Genomic DNA, 23,417 nt, shown 5'->3' on the forward strand with positions numbered 1-23,417 from the left:
GAACATCTGCTTCCACTGCAGAGTTAGCACTAGCATGGGAAACAGAGCAGGATTTCATACTGGTTACCACCTCAAGAGGATGATTAACAGAAGTGTCTGTCCTGCAGGGCTGTTAATAAGGTCCATGGAAAAGAGTACAAAGTGGCCCATAAGGACGCTGCATATGAAAGTTTATGGCATAGGTTGACAAGTCCAGGAAAAAAAAATAAATCTCAGAATTATTTTTGCAAAGCTTTTCATTACTGAGGCCAGAAAACAATCACTGAAGACAAAGGTTGCAAAAAACATCATTCAAGACACAGATGCCAGCACTGCTGCCAACGTCTAAGCTGGGATCTCAGAAATAGATTTAGATGCAAAACTTCCAGTCAAATGCACACCAGACTCACATACATTCACACTGTGGCACACAGGTGGATAAGCCAAGAAATGAGAAGGTGCAGGTGATGGCTGGCAACAACCACTTGTGGCATTTTAAAAGCCTGGTAAAGCCACAATTATTCTCCCAGTAGTTGCTTCAGCTGTGAAGTGGGCACCAGAGTATGCCTGACAGCAAGCCAGGATGTCTGAACCACAGAGTGTTAAGTCTTACTACTGCCAGTGGACATTACTCTGTAAAAGCATCTAGAAATCCAGACTCTATCACATAATATACACTAGTGAGAAGGTGGCATCTATAACTTGTAGTTTGTGCTGCACTGAATCACTACATGACTATACTTAGTGACTTTGTAAGTCAGGATAAATTTGCAAGAAAATTATTTCTTCATCTCAACAAATAAACTGCCACTGCCAGAGAAGCTTTCCAGAAGTAGCTCTCCAGGCTAGAGTAGTACTGTACCTACATATATATTTACGTATATACATACAAACACACGCCCTACACACAGAGAAAGAGAAATCTATAGATAGAAGATTTTAGAATGGAATTAAACACTAAAAAGTTGGAGAGTTACTGGGAATATCAGAGGAGAGACACTGGTTTTTGTGTGCTTCACTGATTTTCATAGGAAGAAGTTGAAATCAAAAAGACGAAGGTGATTGTGTGGTCTGTTTGGCCATTAATGTAAAATTGTCTTCCACATTTTTGTTTCCCCTCATACGTCTTTGAACTTTGCTTTGATTTTGTTTTGCAGTAGAACTGCAATATTTTTGCCCTTGTGAAAGGGCTGGCAAATTCCTCCTACCCCTTTCTATTGCCGACAAAACATGCTGCAAAGCAGTGTATAACATTTACATAGCAGCAGAGGTAGCCACAAACGTAACAGCATCTTTGGTCCTATTCCACTCCCCAGCTATTATTTATATAGAGAAAGAGCATTAACAGAGCACAAAGTTCTCACTAATTTACCCTCGCTTCGCCATCTGTTACTTCCCCTGAGTTGATCCTAATGAGAAATTACTTCAAAACACATTTGAGGACCAGCTGCACCCAGTGAAGTCACCAGAGGAGGGGAATAGTCCCCTCCCAATACATCATACTCCAAAGCTACACAGCAGCTCCTTCCCCTACTGAAATCAAGGGGAATGCTGCCATTAATATGAATGCAGCCCTGGGTCACAGCCTCTTGCAGTCATGTTGAGCAAGTATCCCACTCAGTGTTGTTTTTCTCAATAGTTCACAACTCCCTACCCAGTCAGAGGGGCAATGAGAGAGCTACAAACATTACCCATCTCCCAGGCCTGAGCAGCCAGCTTTCTGCAGCTGCTTCTCCTGCAGTGCGTTCATCTATGGAATGATCATAGAATCAAAGAATACCAGGTTGGAAGGGACCTCAAAGATCACCTGGTTCAACCTTTCTCGGCAAAAACACGTTCTAAACAAGATGGCCCAGCACCCTGTCCAGCCAAATCATAGAAGTGTCCAATGTTGGGGAATCCACCACTTCCCTGGGGAGGTTATTCCAATGGTTGATTGTTCTCTTATGACCGTGAACAATTTTCCTCTCATGTCCAACTGGAATCTCCCCAGGAGTAACTTGTACCGGTTACCCCTCATGTTTTCCATGTAACTCCTTGTAAAAAGGGAGTCTCCATCTTCTTTGTAGCTACCCTTTAAATACTGGAACATGGTGATAAGGTCTCCCCTAAGCCTTCTTTTCTCAAGGCTGAACAAACCCTGTTCTCTCAGCCTTTCCTCATATGGCAGGCTTCCCAGTCCTTTGGTCATCTTTGTGGCCCTTCTCTGGACCCTCTCCAGCCTGTCCACATCTTTTTTGTACAGCAGGGACCAAAACTGAACACAGTATTCCAGGTGTGGCCCAACAAGTGCTGAGTAGAGTGGGAGGACGACTTCTTTGTCTCTGCTGGTGATGCCCTTGTTGATGCAGCCCAGCATCCTGTTGGCTTTCTTTGCCGCAGCAGCACACTGTTCGCTCATATTGAGCTTGTTGTCCAGCAGGACCCCCAGGTCCCTTTCCGCAGAGCTGCTCCCCAGCCAGGTGGATCCCAGCCTGTGCTCCGCTCCTGGATTATGTTTTCTCAGGTGCAAGACCTTACATTTGTCTTTGCTGAACTTCATAAGGTTCTTGTTAGCCCACTCTTCCAGCCTATCCAGGTCTTCCTGCAGGGTGGCTCTCCCTTCCGAAGCATCCACTTCCCCACTCAGTTTGGTATCATTGGCAAACTTCATCAGGGTACACTTGATCCCCTCATCCAGATCACTTATGAAGATATTAAACAGCGTTGGGCCCAGTATCGATCCCTGGGGGACCCCACTTGTGACAGGTTGCCAGTTTGAAAAGGAGCTATTTACCACCACCCTCTGGGTGCGGTCTGTCAGCCAGTTTCCCACCCACCGCACAGACCACTTGTCTAGACCGTAATGCATCCATTTCTCTAGGAGGAGCCTGTGGGAAACTGTACTGAAAGCCTTGGAGAAATCCAGGTAGACCACGTCCACCACTCACCCCACATCAACCGAGCAGGTTACTTTGTCGTAGAAGGCGATCAGGTTTGTCAAGCATGATTTGCCCTTGGTGAATCTGTGCTGGCTTTTCCCAATCACGTGCTTCATCTGACTGGTGGTAGCCCCCAGGGGGATTCATTCCATAACTTTCCCAGGGACTGAAGAAAGACTGGTGGGCCTGTAATTCCCTGGATCCTCCTTTAAGCCCTTCTTGTAGGTGGGGGTGACATTAGCCTTCTTCCAGTCCTCTGGGATGTCCCCCAAATCTCCATGACTTCTCAAAGATTATGGAGAGCAGCCTCACAATGACGTCAGCCAGCTCTCTCAACACTCTTGGGTGGATATTGTCAGGGCCCATTGATTTGTAGGGGTCAAGCTCCTGTAATAGTTCACATACCAACTCTTCCTTCACTGATGATGGGTCTGTGTTTGCATCACCCTGGATTTTTGTTCCCAAGGCCTGGGGCCCAGTGCTGGTAAAGACAGAGGTGAAGAAAGTGTTGAGAACCTCTGCCTTTTCCGTGTTGTTGGTGACTAATTCACATCTCTTGTTTAACAGTGGGCCAGTGATGTAAGCATTCAACTGGCAGCCACTGCCAGAGGAGTCAGATGTTGGCTGACACTACGCAGGGAAAGAAGAGTGGAAATGCAGGACCATGGTTGCCAAGATTTAGAGAACTTCACTACTGAACTCACAACGAGATTGCTACTGCCACTACCCTGCAGACAGCTGAACCACATCACAGCAAGTATGCAGCATCTGTAATTGGAAATGCTGAGGTTAAACCTCTCTGTCCTCCTGAGAAAATTCCTTCTGAACATCCACCTAAATCCCTCAGAGTATGGTGCTCCCAGATAATGGTGGGACAGATCAAAAGGATTCATTTTGTTGGGAGCCAGCCCATAAGTCTACTGCATAGTTTGGTCAAAAGCATATGAGCAAGAACAACAGTCACCTCCTGGGCCCAAGACTACCCTGGAAAACAGTGGTCAGTTTTTAACTCTTTGAGACAAAACCTCTAAAGCTTTGTGCTGTAGGATTCCTCGTTACAAGTCACGATTAGCCTGAATCCTCTCTGTTACTGCACCTAAGTGAATCAGCTGGGCTTGGGAGAGCACTGAAGAAGCCCAGAGAAAAGCCATGCCGTGAGCTTGCAGAGCTCCCTCGCCACTTGCTCTGCCCAGCGCTCAAAGGTGAAGACTCTGAATGCAAGGGATCACCATTTAGATAAATCACTGCTCCCAGTACAAATTTAAAAGTTATTACTTCTATTTGCTATGATGCCCCAATTTGCCCACCTGCAAAACTATCAAAAGCAACAGAATGGGTCATTAACACTGCAAAGTCATATTCAAATCCTTAGGTAAGTGTACTCTGCAATTTGCTGTGGATAGCTCAGCAATCCTGCTTTTGTTCCCCAGTCTTCTAATGGGGTGTGTGTATTTACACCTTACACATAGGGAATAGGGTAGATACTGTGGGACCATGACTTATAGAAGATAACACCACCAAAAAATGAAGATTAATCACTGGTGAAAAGTGTAAAGCATGACACAGAACATAATTCCATGTTCTGAAGGACTGGTCTGGTACCTCAAAAAACCCCCAACAAGCACACAACTAACGCTTAAAACCTATTCAGTGTCCAAATCACAACCTTAAGTCTTCACACTCTAAAAGCAAAAGAGTTACACTTAGGCTACCTCAGCCTTTTTGGAGGGTAGGGCTTTTTTAAAATAGTGTCTAAAGCACAGGAGTTATGGCTCCTGATCAAGCACAGCAGTTCAAAAAGAAGATAAAACACCATTTCTGTGAATTACACATTTCACCTATGTCCTGGTTTCAGCTGGGATGTAGTTAACTGTCTTCCTAGTAGCTGGTACAGTGCTATGTTTTGAGTTCAGTATGTGAAGAATGTTGATAACACTGATGTTTTCAGTTGTTGCTCAGTAGTGTTTAGTCTAAAGTCAAGGATTTTTCAGCTTCTCATGCCCAGCCAGGGCACCTGACCCAAACTGGCCAGCAGTGTATTCCATACCATGTGACGTCCCATCTAGTTTAGGAACTGGGAAGTGGGGGGGCAGGGATTCGCTGCTCGGGGACTGGCTGGGTGTCGGTCAGCGGGTGGTGAGCAATTGCCCTGCGCATCATTTGTACATTTCAATCCTTTTATTACTACTGTTGTCATTTTATTAGTGTTATCATTATCATTATTAGTTTCTTCTTTTCTGTTCTATTAAATTGTTCTTATCTCAACCCAGGAGTTTTACTTCTTTTCCTGATTTTCTCCCCCATCCCACTGGATGGGAGGGGAGTGAGCGAGCGGCTGCATGGTGCTTAGTTGCTGGCTGGGGTTAAACCACGACAACCTAAGCAAGTCAATAGCCTCACAAAGCGCACTACATCGAAGACCATGCTCTCAACTTCTGAATTCCCTCAATAAAAATTACACTATAAATAGCCTTCCACCTTTCCTGCCATTCATGGAAATCTCTCTTTGTTCCCTTTGTTGTCTTGCACTTCTGCTCTCTGTTGCACCAGGGAATATTTAGAGCAATCTTTTGTAAATGGCATGTGTTTCTGTGTCTGTCCCAGCACTGGCCACAGCACCATGCAGCTGTGTTCATGAAGTTTTTGGATGTCGGTTGACACCAGGGCTGCCCGGGGAGGGAGCAGCTGCATATGTAGGTGGGCAGGGAACAAGGGGAGGGACAGGGAGATGGGAAACTTACCAACTTTGCTGCCTGTAAATGTCATGATCCTGACTGCAGCTCCCTGTGTCCAGGCTGTTTAACAAGTTTTCCTCTCCTGCCAGCTGGCCGAGATGAGGGGGACTGTTTTGCCAGACATTTTGCTTTCTTCCCTAGTACCATCACCAGCAATAAATTACATTTCTTACCTGGTGAAACAAACTGCTTAGTAATTTCTGCTCCGCCTCTAAGGTCCAGGGTCTGCTGCTTAAATATTTGCTTCATGTTTCCAACATCCCAATGAAAAGATCCTTCGTTATTACTGGAGAAACTGTAACTGAGTGCACTGGGATTATTTTTAATACTTCATGTGACTTCAGAAAGCAATTTTTTTTCATAGTGCGTGCTTAAATGGGACTCGGGCCTCTTCCTTTAGTTTTAGTAGTTTAAAGCAGGAACGTTTTCAGAGGTGCCAGCTGGGCTACACCCATGCAAAAAAGCAGCAACAACACTCAGAAATGTGAATTGTAAGGATCATCACTAATGTAAATTTAGCTGTCCAGCATATCCCTTGTATTTTATGACATATGTTTAATAACATGATCACATATGTATTAAAGAATGAGGTATGAAGGAAGACAGCTAAGCAGCGTAGGTACTCACAGAATACTACTGAGGGAAATCTTTAAATACTGCTTAGGGAATTTAGTGTGACAAGAACACTTTGGGTTCTTTGTTAAAAGCTCCTAGAAAACGCAGGGATGTCCAGATTTGGGTCTGCCCTCCATATTATCAGCAAGTCTCTCATTGTCAATAAAATAATCTCTATTGAAGGTAAAGCTGTCAGCTTGGCCCTCAAAATTACTAAAAGCAGCATTACAATGATAGGCATTACTAGATGTTCCTATGAGAAGCTGAACTGTTCTTTTGACTACTCTGCTGGATAAAACTGTGCTATACACATTCCATGGGTAGGTGAAAAGTCAGTCACATGCACAACCATAACTGCAAACTAATGGACATGTCAAGAGGAAGATGAGATTACAATCACAGAAAATGAGAATAAGGCACAAAAATTATTTCCTATGAGATACAGATGCAGCATCTGGTTTTGTATATTCAAACACAGGAATAAATCTTCCTGAGTGCTTTCCTCCATTTCCTTCCAACTTCACTGCAGTCCAAATCCAATTCAGCTGATATGTAAGAAATGAGCCTTTCTCCACATGTTTGTGCATTTGGGGTTTGAGTTGATTATATTCATGCAGCCCACAGGGATGTCCAAATAACTGAATAGGACATGCCGATGTCTTCTCATGGAAGCTTCTGTCAGCTGTACCATGTGAAGGGCTCTCAGCTGCACAACCATTTAAGTTGCCCAATTACATTTTTGGCTGCTGTTCTGCCTTGCAGCTTAGAGAAACCCGCTCCAGGACCTAAGTCACAAGAAGGAATTGCCAAAATATACTACTTTTCAAAGAGCTTACTCATAAGGGGAACAGGAGACATGAGAAACATTATAGCAGGTCTGGAAGAAAACATCAGAAAAAAATTATTGTGCTGTTGTAATCCATAAGGACAACATCTTTTCTATCTTTCTCTTATATCTTGTTTGTTACATTTGAAATACACAAGTTCATAAAGACAAATTTATATCCAAATTCCACTTCAGACATTAACTCACTTTCAGTTTTGATGCTGGGAAAGTATGGTGTTTGTGTGATGCATCTGTCTTCTTTACATAAGCAAACACCAGCTGTTATTTCCTTGGTTTAAAAAAAATGAATAAACAAAAAATTATTAATGAAATGGGGAATTCAGAAAGTTAGATGTGGATTCAAAACTTATTACATCAACTTTGAGTCAAGGAGAGCACATGAGACAAGACAGATACTCCAGCATATTCTCTGTCGTAGTAACTTGGCACTTTATTTACATGCACCATTAACATCTTGTCTGACATAACCAAATATGGACTTTGGTATCTCATGTGCTTAAGCAAAATCAAGTTATATATATGCTGAGAAGTGGCCATATGCTTGTTCCACCTGTGTCTCCCTCTGCATCACAGTGAAATGCTGGTGACAGTACTGTCTTGGTTTCAAATCCAGAGAGGAAAACGGAAAATAAGCAGAGGTTCTGAAGATGAACATGGTTTTGAGGTTTGACCATGAAAAATAACCCTCTAGGTGAGCCAGAAAAGCCCATTACTTGCTCTTACATGGAAAACAAAACTTCTCAAACTCTTTGCCTTTGGCAGACACAGACAGCACATCCTGCAAGTCACAGGGTTTGTTTCCCAGCAATTTTTCCAACAGCTCAGTGACACGTACCACCAGGGTGGTACAGTTCATCTGCAATACCACAGTTACGAATCTGACTCTTTAAAGCTGTTCCCTCCTTGGTCATCAGTTCAAACACAACCCTAGTCTGAAATGACTGAAACTTACAATAGCCTGACACTTGCAAAGCAGCTCCAATGAAAAGAGATGGTGGTTTCACTCCTGTTGCTACTAGAGAAGCATCACCTAAAAATGACTGTAATCAGTAGCACCTCTGATACTCAGCTCAATAAAAGAGGCCAAGGGCAGAGCACATGTGGAAGATGAACTCTGACTTTGACCTGTGATTTCTTCTTGTTCTGGACAGAAAGACTTACAGAAAAAGAGACATACTGAATCTTTGTTGTCTTAAAACTTCTGGGTATTCTTTCTTTTACCTCTCAACTCTCAGACACACTTGGCAATACTACCATTTCTGCTGAGCTACGCTAGTAAATTAGACACTGATAACCACTGTTTTGCTGAGAGGGTGAAAACACACTTCCTCAAAAGTGCTTTGTCTTTTTATATCATCTGTGGGACCTTCAAAGGTCCTACAGAACACTGTGACTTACAGCTAATTTATAAAATATTAATAATACACAACTCACACATATGGACCCTGGTAGTGTTCCTAAATCACAGCATCAGTGCCAGGAAAGACCTGTCTTACCCTGTGTAACTTTGTCTCTATCAAGAGATCAAACACTGTTCCTTTCCCATTAGAGCATAGAATAATGCAACCTTGTATTTATTCCAAAGCTTCCAGGAGAAGAGAGCAGCGATGGGGCAAGTATTAGCTGTGCACAACCATTTCCAAACTCAAACACAGACACATGAGCTGCAACTTGACAGCTGGGATCAGTAGGTTATTCCAAAAACATGGACTCAACAGCAAGATGGAAGGTAAAGCTAAATTTCTGTAGTTTGCATTGCTCTAACTTTGAGAAAGGGTCAAGAGAAAACACAGTAAGAAGGCAGAAATCTCACATCTGTCCACAAAAGGGCTTTTGTGCAGTTTAACAAGCAGAGGCAAAACAAGGGTAGTGAATGCTCATTTTCCATATCCCTCATAGGTAAATTCTAAAATAATAAGGGCCTACTGGGTATTAACTACTGTCTTCCAGGGACTAAGACAAGAGAACAGTTATTCCTATGGCTAATACTAATAAAATACATTTGAGAAAGGACTTATATAAACACAAACAGATTATTCCTCTAGGCTGCAGCAAGCAGATAAATATTTTTATCCCCTTTCCACAGATAGCAAAATTAATCTAATGAGGCAACAGTGAAATATCTAAAACAGACCTGAGAGACGCAGCTCTAGGAACAGAAATGTAATGCATTCATTCCCTAGGCACTGCCACTACTCACTCCACCACTACTACTCCGTCATTAACTAGGCTAAAAATAAATTACATATTTGCTTTGCCTAGGGTAGAGATGCCCTCAGCAGACATGCTCCTGTTCTGCAGTGAACATGGGGTATAGCCGTGATTTTCTTTCCAATTTAGCTTGCTCAGCTGCAGTATGGGGTGGGCATGCCTGAGGAATCCCAGAATTTACCACTCCAAAGAGCCTCCTACCTGAATAGCCCATTTTTTGCTGGCCGTTGGAGAAGAGCTGTCACACTCGCTGCACAACTTTGGCTGGGGTTAAACCACGACAGACCTTTTTGGTACCCAGCGTGGGTCTCAAAAAGTTCAAGATAATGACAGGTTTGACTGGAATGTGCTAGATCAAATTTATAGCTGTTATTGCTGCTTAGCTCTTAATTGACAGGCTTCTGTGTTTGCTATAGGGCTTGCTTGCCTCACTGTATATTAGAGTCTAGTACTTGTTAGTGGCTGCTTTCTGCTTTCACTGCTTGCTGTACTGCTTATCATCTTACTCTGCTGTGCCTGGGAACATTTTGGTAACAGCAATGGCAATGCGCCTGGGCTGGCAGATGGCCAGGGCATTGCTGCTGTTTCTGTGCTGCTGTACTGGACAGGCTGGAACTCCAGTGTGAACTCGAGTCAAAGGGACTGTGACCTGTGGATGAGTCCACGTGGGAGCAGGACACCCTGAAGGGTCTGTGGTTGTGCGTAAATCCACACCAGAGCAGGTACACCTCAAAGCATCTGTGGCTGTGGTTATGGTATCTGTGCTGCAGCAGGTATACCTCTGAAGGGGTTGTGGCCCAAGGGTAAGTCCACACTGGAGAAGGTACACCTTGAACCGTCTATGGCTGCAGATGAATCCATGCTGCAGCAGGTACACCTTGAAGCATCAGTGGTTGTGCATGAGGTCATGCTGGAGCACCTCAAAGCGTGTGGCCATGGATAAGGCAGAGCATGGACAGAGCAGTTACACCCCTGGAGGGACTGCAGCCATGGGTAAGGCCATGTTGGAGCAGGTTTACTTCTGAAGGGACTGTGGCTGTGGGTAAGACCACTCTGGAACAGGTATATCTCTGAAGGCATTGTGGCCCATGGAGAAGGCCACGCTGCAACAGGTGCACCTCAAAGCGAGTGTGGCTGTGGATCAGTCTATGCTGCAGCAGGTATACGCCTGAAGAGACTGTGGCTCATAGATAAGGCTCCACTTGGAGCAGGTACACTCTTAAGGGACTGCAGTCTATGGATAAGTCCAAGTCAGAGCAGGAGCAAAGGGAGGAGTTCATTGCAATGTTAAACCCTATGGTCTGGTCCAAAGGCACCAGGGGCGGAAATTGTAATGCATATACCTTTAAATTGTTGTAACCCATGATTTGAGTTGTATGTTATAGGAATTACTAAAGCAGAAACCACCCAAACCAAACAGAGGACAAGCCTTACAAGAAACAGTGTAAGTGCAGCAGCGACCCGACCTGAGCTGGCTTTGGTGCCCAGTAACTCCATGCTACACACCACCTCTCTTGTTCTGAGTGACCATCATAACAGATGGAGCCCAAAAGTCATGGACTAAATGAACTCAGTGGACATTTTGTGGACTTTTGTGGATATTTTATGGGCATTTTATGGACATTTTACAGGGGTGGTCCATAGACTAAGGGAATAATATCTGTGTATTGTATCAAAGGATGGGAAAGGGGGTGGTGGGTAATGAGGATGTATTGGATAGTGTGGGACCTGAGCATGACACAAATGGTACGGAATAAGGGGTGGAGAATGTGCTGGTTTTGGCTGGGACAGAGTTAATTTTCTTCATAGTACCTTTTATGGGGCTATGGTTTGGATTTGTGCCAAAAACAGTGTTGATAATGCCATGATGTTTTTGTTACTGCTGAGCAGTGTTTACAGGGAGCCAAGGTCTTTTCTGCTTCTCACACCACTCCACTAGCGAGTAGGCTGGAGGTGCACAAGAAGTGGGGAGGGGACACAGCTGGGACAGCTGACCCCAACTGACCAAAGGGATATTCCATACTATATGATGTCATGCTCAGCATATAAAGCTGGGGGAAGAAGGAGGAAGGGGAGGACATTCGGAGTGATGGCATTTGTCTTCCCAAGTAACTGTTAGGCATGATAGAGCCCTGCTTTCCTGGAGATGGCTGAACACCTGCCTGCTGATGGGAAGTGGCAAATGAATTCCTTGTTTTGCTTTGCTTGCACGCACAGCTTTTGCTTTACCTATTAAACTGTCTTTATCTCAGCCCACGAGTTTCCTCACTTTCACTCTTCCAATTCTCTTCCCCATCCCACTGTGAGGGAGGTGAGCGAGCAGCTGTGTGGTCCTTAGTTGCCAGCTGGGGTTAAACCACAACAAGCAGCTACTCAAAAAACCCTAATTGCTTGGTCAGTCCAGGCTAGAGAAGAAAGAGATAACAAGTATCTTCCAAAGGGCAGGATCAAAACATCCTGAGAGCAGCGCCCTGTCAGAAAACATCTAGGCTTGTTGCCAGCACTCCATGAAGGATCTATTTTACACACAAACAGAGGCTTGGGGACAGATTCACAGCTCCAATGATAGTTATGGGCTTTTTACTTTTCACAGGGCTCTTTAGAGCCCTCCATCGCACTCTGCTTCCCTGACCTGTGCAGCAGGTTCACTGCAACCCTGACGCCTGTGGACATGAACACAAGATGCAGTTTTGCTTCCTCCTTTGGGAAACAAGAAAGTTACTTTTTATACTGTAATCAGCCCTGAACAAATCCAATATACTTCCAAGCTCAGCATGGTCTTACACTGTTTGGATAACCTTTTCCTATACTTCCCTTCCTTCACTTTTCCAAGAAAATAAAGCACAATTTCTTTTCCCTTTCAACCCAAACATGTAATCCTTACAGAGTGCCAAGAAGCTGAAACACCCTGAAGGCTGCTATATCCTATCTGCATCTGTGTCTATTACAAGCATATTGGGAACTTTGAGGAACGAAGCAAAACCAAACACAACTCTATGTTAAGGAGGATCATTCTTCCCATATGACACACACGCACACACAATCCACAAGTACAAGCACCCGCAAAGCCTTGGCTGAAGTATTCTATACATATCTATATCCTACACACTATCACACCAGGAGATATAACTGTTTAATAACATTTGGAAACGGCGAATACTATTTACTGAAGGATAGATAACAAAAACTTTTCCAACCAGTGCAGTTGTACTGTGAGTGGCAACCTTCAGGCACAGTATAATGCACAGGGTATGTTAAGTCCTGTAAAAATCCTTTAAATAATTTCAACTGGACTAAGAGTACTTCAAAAGCATACACGAATTTCTCATTAATACTACAAATAGAGCATGTTCCTAACTGCAAATGTGCATTCGCTATCAGAAGCGTAAATTTCCCTTATTTGGTGTATCCTTCTCTACCCCTTTCCTTGGCTTTGTACCTACATCTGGTAGCACATGACTTCTTCATTTGACGCTCATATTGCTTCCTTTTTAAAGCCTATCCAGAGACAAAAATGTGTACACAGGCATGGTATTACAGCCAGACTAACAGCACTTAAAAAACCCCGGTGTCCTTCCATGTACTAGATGAGCTACAGTCTGGCATCACGATGATTTACAAACACACCTGTCTTAGTTGACATCCTTCCTCCAAACAAACTGAAACAGCTCCACAAATTCCTGCAGTTACAGTGATTACACAAAAACTGAGACAAAAACCAGTGCAAGTCATGGGCATTTGCTAGGAAGCTTGCTACCTCTTGGATAAAAGCTGGCCTCACTGAAACCCACCGATAGTGGCTGTACCAGTGTGGCACAGCAACACCGCACAGGTGGCTCCTGCACAGCCTCCCATACTATACTGCCAGTTAAAATGCAGTCTCTTGTTGGCAGTAGCTCCCCAGCATCAGACTTTGCCTCCTCCACCAGCCACACTGTTCATTGACCCTGAGGAATGGAAGCAGCCGGCCAAGACACAGCATCAACAACGTGGCATTAGTTAAAGCACATTTTAAATGTTTCTTAAATTGTGGCCCATACTGACTATCTATTGACTGAGGTTTAGTTAGGGTAAATAATTTTTTTATACCTTGTACTACCTAAAATCTACAGTAGCAGTCGCGGCTAGCACTAGGTAGTGATGCATTAGTAAAACAAGACCTAATAGCAAAACCAAAATTGTAAAAGAAAAATTATGCAGCTCGGAAATGAGATGCTGCAATATACATCTTGTTACAAATACAGCCTGACACTTTGGCTTAGTAACCCCAGTGCTCTAGGGTCGATGCATCTTCCTGAGAATAACCGGGGCATCACTAAGTATACCCTAAATCTAAAAAGCTGTGGAGAGAATTGCAAATACAATCCACCCAGATGGCACAATCTTATCAAAGTTTAACATGTAAATCTGCTCATTTAATTAAAACCCTTTCCTCTCCATGGTTAATAGCAGGTTTGTACAGCAGAAATGGCACCGGAACAGATGTCAGTAAATTTGTCAAAGCTGCAGGATGATTGCTCTGACTACTGTGTCTTTTGAAGGACTATTCTATTTACATTCCTACGGATCTCTCATGTCAAATCTGGTAAATATTACCTCTCCCTTGGCTGCTCTACAGGACAGCATAAGCCAAGTTTCTTGGTGAAAGTCACTTGCTTTGAGAAAACATCATATGATTATAGGCAGCCTTTTTTAACATTTCAGGAGAAAAACCTTTAATGATGAAAAGCATGCCTTAATTTTAAATAAGCCTTTCTCCACATTTTCTTTCATATTATCTGTTCAGGATTCCCATGGAAAAACTGCAGTCAGGAGTTAAGACAGGAAAAAAGAACTTGGAGATCGGCTTGGCTAACACATGGGAAGGCCTGTATCATAATCCACATTTTGTTGGCATCAAGAGCATCCAGGGCAAAGTGAAATCTGCAGGTGCACAGAAGAGTCTCACTGTGCACCCTGGCATCCAAACCAGAGGTGCAACACGTGCATGATCAACCTGCTCTGTGCAGAGCAGATCTGGACAAGGGAGGGCAGAGGTGCCAGCAAGCTTTTGCCCCAGGCATTGAACCACATTAATGAAACACTTCTCATGGAATGGTTTGGGTTGGAAGGGACCTTAAAGATCATCTAGTTCCAACCCCCCTGCCATGGGCAGGGACACCTTCCACTAGACCAGGTTGCTCAAAGCCCCATCTAACTTGGCCTTGAACACTTCCAGGGATGGGGCATCCACCACCTCTCTGGCAGCCTGTGCCAGTGCCTCACCACCCTCACAGTGAAGAACTTCTTCCTTACATCTAATCTAAATCTACCCTCTTTCAGTTTAAAGCTATTACCCCTTGTCTTATCACTGCATGCCTTTGTAGAAAGTCCCTCTCCAAAACTCTTGAAACATTTGCATTACAAAAAGCAATGCATTTACTAATGAAGGCAAAATAATTGCCAGCAATGTCAAAGGGACAACACAACTGTTTAAAGCAAATGTGACCCTATGATCTGTTTATGGTGCAGATCATCCGAATTGGTGTAAGAAAATACTACATTTTGATTGGGTAACATTTTCTTTTCTAGCTAGGGATGTTACACTTCCAAAGACTAAAATATGCAATGTATCACAGTGAACAGTTTTATCTCAAAACACTGTTCAAAGAGCCAGTGGCACACAAGAATGCTGCAGGGTCAGCCACACAATGAAGAAGGGCAAAAGAAACAGTCAAGGCTGTCAAGTTGCAAAGGAGGCACCGTGCAGAAGTACAATCCTCTCTTACTAGCGACCTGCCTGTTTGAACAAAGACCATTCCAGGCTGAGTAAGCAAATTTTCTCATTTTTGTGATTCTATGCAAAAGCTCTTTGAATCTGAGATGCTCTAAGACAATGAGAACAACTATAGTTTATGAAAGCAATGTGAACAGAGATATTACCTGTCTTCCACAAGAATTGCTCAGAGAGCTTTTCAAACTCAGTTACCATCACTTTAGTTTATCAGTATACAAATTAAAGCAATTAGGCAGTAAGTGGCTCACTTAATTTCAAGTGAATATTAAAAGATAAGAGGCTGAAAAACAACCTGGGTCCATGCTAAGGAGATTGACAAGCTGCAAATGTAAAGTTATACTTCATAGCACTAGGGAAGGTGCAAAGAGAACAGGAACAAAACCTCAAAATGATCTGAAAGCATCTTTTAACATCATTGATCCTGCAAAACCCATTTATAAGATTACTGTACAACTTCTCTTTTTCCTTTTACACCCGCCTTGGAGCATCCCATTGCTCATACTTGGCTGGAAACCAGCAAATACCAAGTCATTTGACATTACCTAATCATGCACTTACACAGAACAGCTGAATGACCAGATTCCTTCTGAAGGTTCTCTCACACTTGGGTTTTAAGATACTGCTTACCATCAGAGCTGCCTTGGCTTCGCCCTAGCCTCCTTCCACTTCAGCAGGTGTGGTTTGCCATGCCCACAACACAATGAAAGGGGAAATGAACTATTAGCTCATACAAGGAAAACACACAATGGATTTCTTTTCAGCCCAGGAAGGAGTTTCATTTTGAGGGAGCCTGGAGATGAGCAGTTCACAGGCAGGTGGATTAAAACGTGAAAGGGCAGGACTAAAAGGCTGGTCCAACCCTGCTCCATCGCCATAAGGGAGCAAGTCAGCACTCCAGACGTAGACTGGGGATTAACAGACCTCTAGTTACTCTGCCATTGTGGATCCCTAGTTGTGCCCTATACACGCGGTAATTTTTTTTTTTTCTGCTCAAAGCTAGCGCTCTAAGGGCCAATATAAAGGAAATGAACATGGAGTAAGTTCCCTGATGAATTAGGGACTGGTTATTGTCTGTGCATAATTTCACCAGCAGTAATTCCTTCCTTATTAAGCGCTTATTCTTAGCTACTTTTTGACAAAATCCAACTGTAGTCAGCTCTTAGAGAAGATGGAGTACCTTTTTGCAGAAGAATAGGAGGTAATGCTGAGATGCCCACATCTCTCTAAGACAGCTGGTAAATTATTCTTTCATTTTCAAGTTTACTGAACACAACTGTGTACTTCTATCTCAGAAAACTAAGACCCTGTGCAATCACTTATTTTCTACTTGCTTCTTAACATAAATGAGTATAAATGTTTCATGAATCATAAATGTTTCAAGAAAAAGATAAATGTTGAGCAATTACAAATGTAATCTTCCTCTATTTTAATGTGATATCTATTTGCACTAAGGGCAGATGGATCACTTGAAACATTATGCATCTGCAGTAAGTGGCATGGTACCCAGTTTTGCTCCCTGTATAGTCTGTTCTTTCAAAAACATTCTAAAGCTATTATTTATTTGCTAATCTAATAACAGAGCTAAAGATAATTCTTCTAAGTAGATGTGCATCCAGTTGTCCTAGCTTTGACATAGGGATGACTGTCTGAATCAATGTCTGTTAACAGAGGAATTACCCTTGCTGGGAAATAGCTGAGCAGCAATTTCTTTGGATAATGTATAGAGCACATATGTTACAGTGCACTCCTCAAATGTAGCTGTAAGTAAAATGAGCTCAGATCATCATTGCGTTGTTTTGATCTTGTACCGGATAAGCAAATGCCTTGTGAAGGGGTTTTAACATACCCCTACAGCTCTAAAAACCATCTGTATCTTCCCCCAAAACACTCCTGGGTGCAGAGGATGGACACACCACTGGCTGTCCAAGGAGGGCTGAACCTCATGAAGGAGCCAGGCAAGGGCAGGGGCCCCAAATGCATGTGCAAGGAGAGACCGCAGGCTCTGCTCCCAAAAGGTGGGAGACAAAAAGCACCTTGTCAAGCAGAGAATGGGCAACAGCGTACTCCAGCAGCAGTCCACATACTCTGACACTGCCTGTCCCCACTTAGGCGATACACCCTCACTACTTCTCTGCTATCTCGTGCAACTGATTATTCATAGGGTGACTCGGAGCGGGTTCTGCTTTGCAACATGGTTAACTGACCTGCTGCTGGAGATCCCTCCCAGGCCTGCAGTTATCAAGACATCTGAACTACCACCTGCTTTGTGCTGGACAAGGGAAGGAAATATAATACATTCACAGGCTTGATACTCATTTGTGTTTTTTTCACTGCTTCAGTGGGTATTTAACTAATTGATATAAGTAAGGGGCTTTTTTGTTAATTGGAAACTCAGAACACTTTTGTCACCTCTGGGAAAAAGATTTCCAATAAAAGTTTTAGAAAGCTCAAGTTGATCTTATTTACTTTAAGGGAGAAGGAAATAAAAAAAAAAAAGAAAAAAATCAATACAGGACAGAGTAACCTCTCGGGGACATCTTGTTTTACTTCACAGAAAGAACAAGCATATCCCCACACCACTGCATTTCTCTGAAAGAAGTCAGGCCAATTTTCCTAAGTTTTTCCTTTCTTTGGTACATAACCTTTGGAGGAGCAAGACATTTACTGAACTTCAGGTTTTAGAGACTGCTCAGCTATAGAGCAATCCGTTTATGCAGTCACACCCTTTGGAAGCCACAAGGCTACTGAATTTTCGGTATATATATCTATATGCAGCAATGTGAACATGAAGAGATAATCTAAATTACCATCTATCATATTATTAAAATAGCCCCCAGCAAAGTTACCTTTTCTATTAAAAATAATGTCTTGTATGATTTAAAAAAAAAAAAGTCATTTAGCTGTTCTCAATTTCTGTTGTCAGTTACACTTGCTTTTCTTCTAATTTAGCCACTGAAGCTTAGTGAAGGCAGTCTGCTCCCTTACAGCACGGTGTCAGCACACTCGGGTTGTACACGTTGTACACGCTGGTCATTAGAAGTTCATAACTGTAAATTTCTCCACTATGACTGTCAAAAGACCTATAGAAATATTTTTACTTGTGCAAAGTTTTGAAGAATGCACCCTTCTATTGCAAACAAAGTAACAAAACACCAACTGTGTTTGAGATGACATTGTCCTTCCAATCTAAGTGATGAAGTCTTCAGAAAAAAAGAGTATTGTTTGTTGATGGGATAGCAAAGTTCTACAACAAAAAAGGTCAAAAAAATAAAACTTGCAAGGGAAGGTAGAAGATGGAAAACCGTTAAGGAAGCGATCTCAAATGACTCAGGATTTATTATGATGGAAGATTCATTACTTTCACAGATGCAATTTCTGAGAGCTTGAATTCCAAGATTCAGCAATTTTAGTGGAAAAAATTCATAACAAGCCGTGGGAACTGCTGTATTTGCAGCAATTAAACATAGGCATGGGAAAAGATGTTATGCTATGTGGTGGCAGGGAGTCCAAGGTATTGTGCTAATCAAAGTCTTGCTAATATTATGCTTAAAACAAACATTTTTTGTGGAGCCTCTAGCAAATAGAAGATATTTGAGAAAAAAAACCTCACCTCCTTCCCTTTTTGGAGAGGTGTGCAGCTCTGGTGTTTCTATCTCTAAAAAAAATACTTGTGTCAACTGCCCATCGTAACTCATATCTCAATTTGTTTATTATTATTTTTTAATTTAAAGCAGCATAAGTTTCTGATTTTCCCAGAACATTTCTGCAAAGGGAAGGTTAAAACATCTCTTGAGATCTGAACATTTGCTCTTAATGGTTTAAAGCAAGCTAGTGGCAGCTGCTGATCACTCAAGCTACTGCCATTTTGCCTGACTGCTTAACTGCAACTTACGGCATTTCTTACAGAAATACAAAACACAATTTTCTTCTCATGCCTGTTTAATTCCATCTTATTTTTTTCAATTAAGTGATAGAAGACAAAAAATAAACATATGACTGAGCATAGATCTACTGGCTCTCTCATATCTCAGACGCAATAGTTGGATTATACCTACTGTCCGAAAACACAGCAAAACATAAGATGCAGTCTAACATGCCAGTATACCCATGCTAATTTTCAAAATACTGCACAAGGACAAAAGCAGCAGCAGGGAAAAGAGGATGGCACAGCTTTTTGAATCAGCTAGAAAAAAAAGAGTAGTATTATGCTAAGCTCTCTAAAGAGTATGTATCCTGGTGAGCCAACATAACGAGAAAACAATGATTGACCAAAGCCCCCAAGAAAGGGAAGGAACAATAGGAGAAAGTCCTAGATTTCAATATGCATATGCAATAACCCCTTCTGATCTACAAATGTCTGATTAGCTGAAATGACAACAAGCTGTATAGCCTCCAGCTGGTATTTGTGACTGAAGTTTAATGAACCAGCACTGAACCAAAAACAAGAATAGGGGAAACAACAAAAACATAACATAAAAACATAGGAAGAAAAATCAAATTTAGCATACTTGCAATTTCCAAATCACTAGGTCATGATGAGCAGGAAATTAGATTAATATGTAGTTGTGCAAAGGTTAAGGAGTAGGACTTCTCTTCCCACACTTGAAGGGAAAAAAAAGAAAATGAAAAGATTTTTCCAGGGTTTGTTTACAGTTATTAGGATTAAAGGTCTAGGGCTTATGGGAAAAATGTGTCTCACAAGTGGATAGCTTCCCCCTTTTTTGGACCAGTTTAGTATGACCTGCCATGGCTGCATCGATGACAACTCCAGAGCTGAAGCAGTTCTGGGAACAGACATGCCAGAGAGGAGAGCATGCCACTGTCCCCGATCTGCTCTGCGTCTTCATTAACTTTGGAAAACTACAAAATTTATTTCATGCACATACAAGAAAATGTAATCAGTTTTTCTGGTGACTGACTTTCAGTCTCGTGATCTGTAATGCCATCACAAATAGAGGTTCATGCACTTTGCAACTGCATTGGTACAGCCAGCTACTTTCTCAGCAGAGATTTCCAGACTGGACACCCCCCACCCCACCACTATTTCCTTATATACATAATAAGTTTGCAGCCAGGTGTGTCGAGGGTGGTCAGCCAGCTGCTGTAAGGGGGCAGTGCTGTGAGGAAAGCACTGACAAAGGGCTTGGAAGCCAGGATCCTCTTTTCCTGAGAGGTAACTTACCAACTAAAAAAATTAACAACTTCATAAACGTAATTATTACTGACTCAACCTCCCGGACACATACAAGGCATTATTCCTCTTCAGAATTCCCTTTTACACTCATGGCCGAATTAAAATGGGATTTTACAGATGCGTATACAATATAGAGGCAGTGTAGTATAAGCCACAAACTCTTCTTATCGCAGAGCAACATGGTTTTGGTTCCGCTGTTTTTCCCTACAAAAGGACAGAAGGCCAGCCCTACACAGGGACTACTTATTGCCGTGGCAGCTGCACCCTGGAACAATTTGACCATCCCAAGCAGACAATGCTTGGGAACCTCTGTGACCTCAAATGAAGTTTCCAAATACCATGACCAAAATGAGGAGCGCTACAGGTCACAAGGGAAATACTCCTGAACATACTAAGCACTGAATACTCCGTCCCCAGGGATTCTTTGTCATATAAGCCCATGCAGTTCTGCTGGGAGCTCACATCATATTCACAAACTGGGAGCCTATGTGTTGGTGGTTAATACTAAGCTGTAACATCTCATCCCGTTAACACAACCAAAATATCCCCCCTTCTTTTCCCAAAATGCAGTCAAGAGGAGGAAAAGAAGTCAAAACTGCACACACTTCTTTCTCCTGACCTCTACGGCAGACATGCATGCACATAGCTACAGCATTTCCCGGAGGGAGTGAAGGGAGAGTGCTGGCCATGGCATTCCCAGATAGCTCAGAAACATTCATCACGTCATTACCCAGAAACTGATTTCCTTCTTGGGCCCAGGGCTGACTCACACATCTCAGTTCAAGCTGTATGAACTACCAAAGTTTGTGGCATTTGCTTACAAGCAGCCTTCTGCAAGACTGTGCAGGCACATTAATAATATCTATCAGAAAACTTCTGCAGGTCTTTAGGCATCCATGGGCTTCAAAAAGCTATTGCCACTGATGATCAGGTACCGGCCAACACTGACCATGAAAACTCAACTGAACCTTGATGACTCACTTCCCAATAAAATCTGGTCCTTGTGTGATATTTTACCTAGGAAGCCAGGTTTACCTGTATTTCCTAGCACTCAAATAACCAAAGGCAGATGTGCACTGTTTAAAGTTCCACTGACTACAGTTTACTCTTTTAAAGTTTCATTTGATTGTCTTCATTTTTATACAGGGAAGAATGGAAAGGTCCTTGCAGCACTGGCAACAGGCTCTTAGTGCACAAAGTTGTTTTTGCATCTAAGTAAAATATGAAAGGGTTTCCTCAAAAAAAACCCCGCTGTTAATTCTTCACAACAGGTGACTGGATACTGTGAGAATGACATGGTTGATGTTCACCAGCAGCTCATGGAAAAAAATACTCAATTAGTTTTTATGTTAAGCCACAGTAAGTCAGTTTGACAGAATGCAGAATAAAGAGGGCACTTCCACAGGTTTGGCAGAATTAGCCAAGGAAAAATTCCTAGATGCTGCACATGGTAAGGTACTTTGCTGTGCAAGGGCAGCCTCAAAAAAGGCTGAGTTTGTCCAGTGTAAGAATCAGAGAATTATTTGTGGGTGTGATAAACATGTGCTAATCATCAATATCAGCATTTGGAACCATGCGCCATGCACAGTAGAAGAATTATTAAGTAGTGTCCAAACCAGACTTCCCCCCCGCCCCATACATTTCACTTCATGAGGAAATGCAGCACTCAAATTGCAAGGAGGAGTCAAGCAACAGGCTATAGGAAAGACGAGGTGTAGAGAGAAGAACATGAGGGCCTGAGCAAAAGGTAGGCAGCAGCATGAAGGAGAAGCTGCAGCATTATTACATACATGGTCATCGTAACAGAATACAAAGCCACATGATACACTCACTGTGCTTGCTTAGCATACTTCCAAAAAGTCACTGTCCCCTACCAGAGTTATTTTCTTCAGTAAGAAATTTGGGAAATACTCCCCAACAGCAAATATTTCCATTTACTCACTCATGACTGGAAAACTGCTTTACTGACTCTACAGGCTCAGTGTTGAAACTTGCTCTGAGTATACCTTCAAGGAATCACTTCAATTTGCTGACAGGGTAAAGCATCCAGCTACTGAAGTGGATTACCCTGCTGGGTCCTTAATGCTCTGAAAGCCTCTAAGAATTGTGGCCTTGACACTGAGCAGTGCTCAGCACTGTGTTTAGACACCCCTCTTTGTACAGGCATTACACAGTCCCCTTTCTGACTCCAATTGTACACTCCAGCAGAGGCCGCGTGCTGACTGCGCTCCAGACTACATTCCTCAGCTCCCAGACCATTCTGTTTGTTTTTCATCAGAAGCAACAGCCTAAAGCAATGGAAACTGTGGGAATTAGCTGCAGTGTGTGAAAACACCATTTACAGTACTTCAGTGTTCAGGCCTCTCAGACAATGTAAATTCCTCCCATATGGATGCCTGTTGCTAACTCGCCCCAGCCGGGACACAGCGCATACCCAGAAGGATCCCTGGAAGCACTGAAGTAGTGCGGGCTGTTCCCCTGAATGCAAATTGAAGTTCTCTCTCTTAGACAGAAAGGGAAAGTAAGAGTGGAAGAAGGAAGGAAGGTACTGAGCTGCTGTGGGATTTAGGCTGCCTTACTTTGAAGGAAGCAAAATAAACCGCTAGCAATTACATTGGTGCAAAAAAATAGCGTGTGCATCTCCTTTGCCTTATCCCTGTGAGGCAAGACTCCTCTTCTACTACCCATGGTATCAAAAGCCTGCTATAAAAGCAGTGAACAAAATACTAATGCTCATTTGAGGGGAGAGGGGGGAAAGCATTTCTGTATCTCTCTCTTCCCTCCTTTGTACTCTCCTCCATCGTGTAGCTGCAGACAGCAACACTGACTCCCTTTCAGGTTCTCAAGGCTGAAAAGAGCCACCTGCCTCAGCTTCTCCTCTTCTGTCACTGCTCCAGCCATCCCCCTAACAACTTAGTATATTAGGGTCTTCCTTGTGCTGGGGAGCCCAAACTGGACCAGGCACCCTTCTCTTACCCTGCTGCTAAAACAGCCTGGGCTGCAGTTGGCCTTCCTTGCCCCAGAATGTCCAGCCGATGCCTGCTCAGCTCCTTGCCTACCATGTCCACAAGGTCTCCTTCCAGGGGATCAGGATTCCTCGACATAAATCTGGCCTTAAGTTTCTCTACTGCAAGAATAA

General features: G+C 43.0%; 1 protein-coding gene across 3 annotated transcripts in view; it reads right to left on the reverse strand.

Annotated features, from left to right (window-relative positions):
* The window catches only part of ARHGAP24 (Rho GTPase activating protein 24), a 278,923-nt gene that overhangs the window by 86,801 nt on the left and 168,705 nt on the right, over positions 1–23,417 (reverse strand). The gene's annotated exons all lie outside the window — the stretch shown is intronic.

This window comes from Haliaeetus albicilla, chromosome 1 (assembly GCF_947461875.1).
Source record: "Haliaeetus albicilla chromosome 1, bHalAlb1.1, whole genome shotgun sequence".
Lineage (NCBI taxonomy): Eukaryota > Metazoa > Chordata > Aves > Accipitriformes > Accipitridae > Haliaeetus > Haliaeetus albicilla.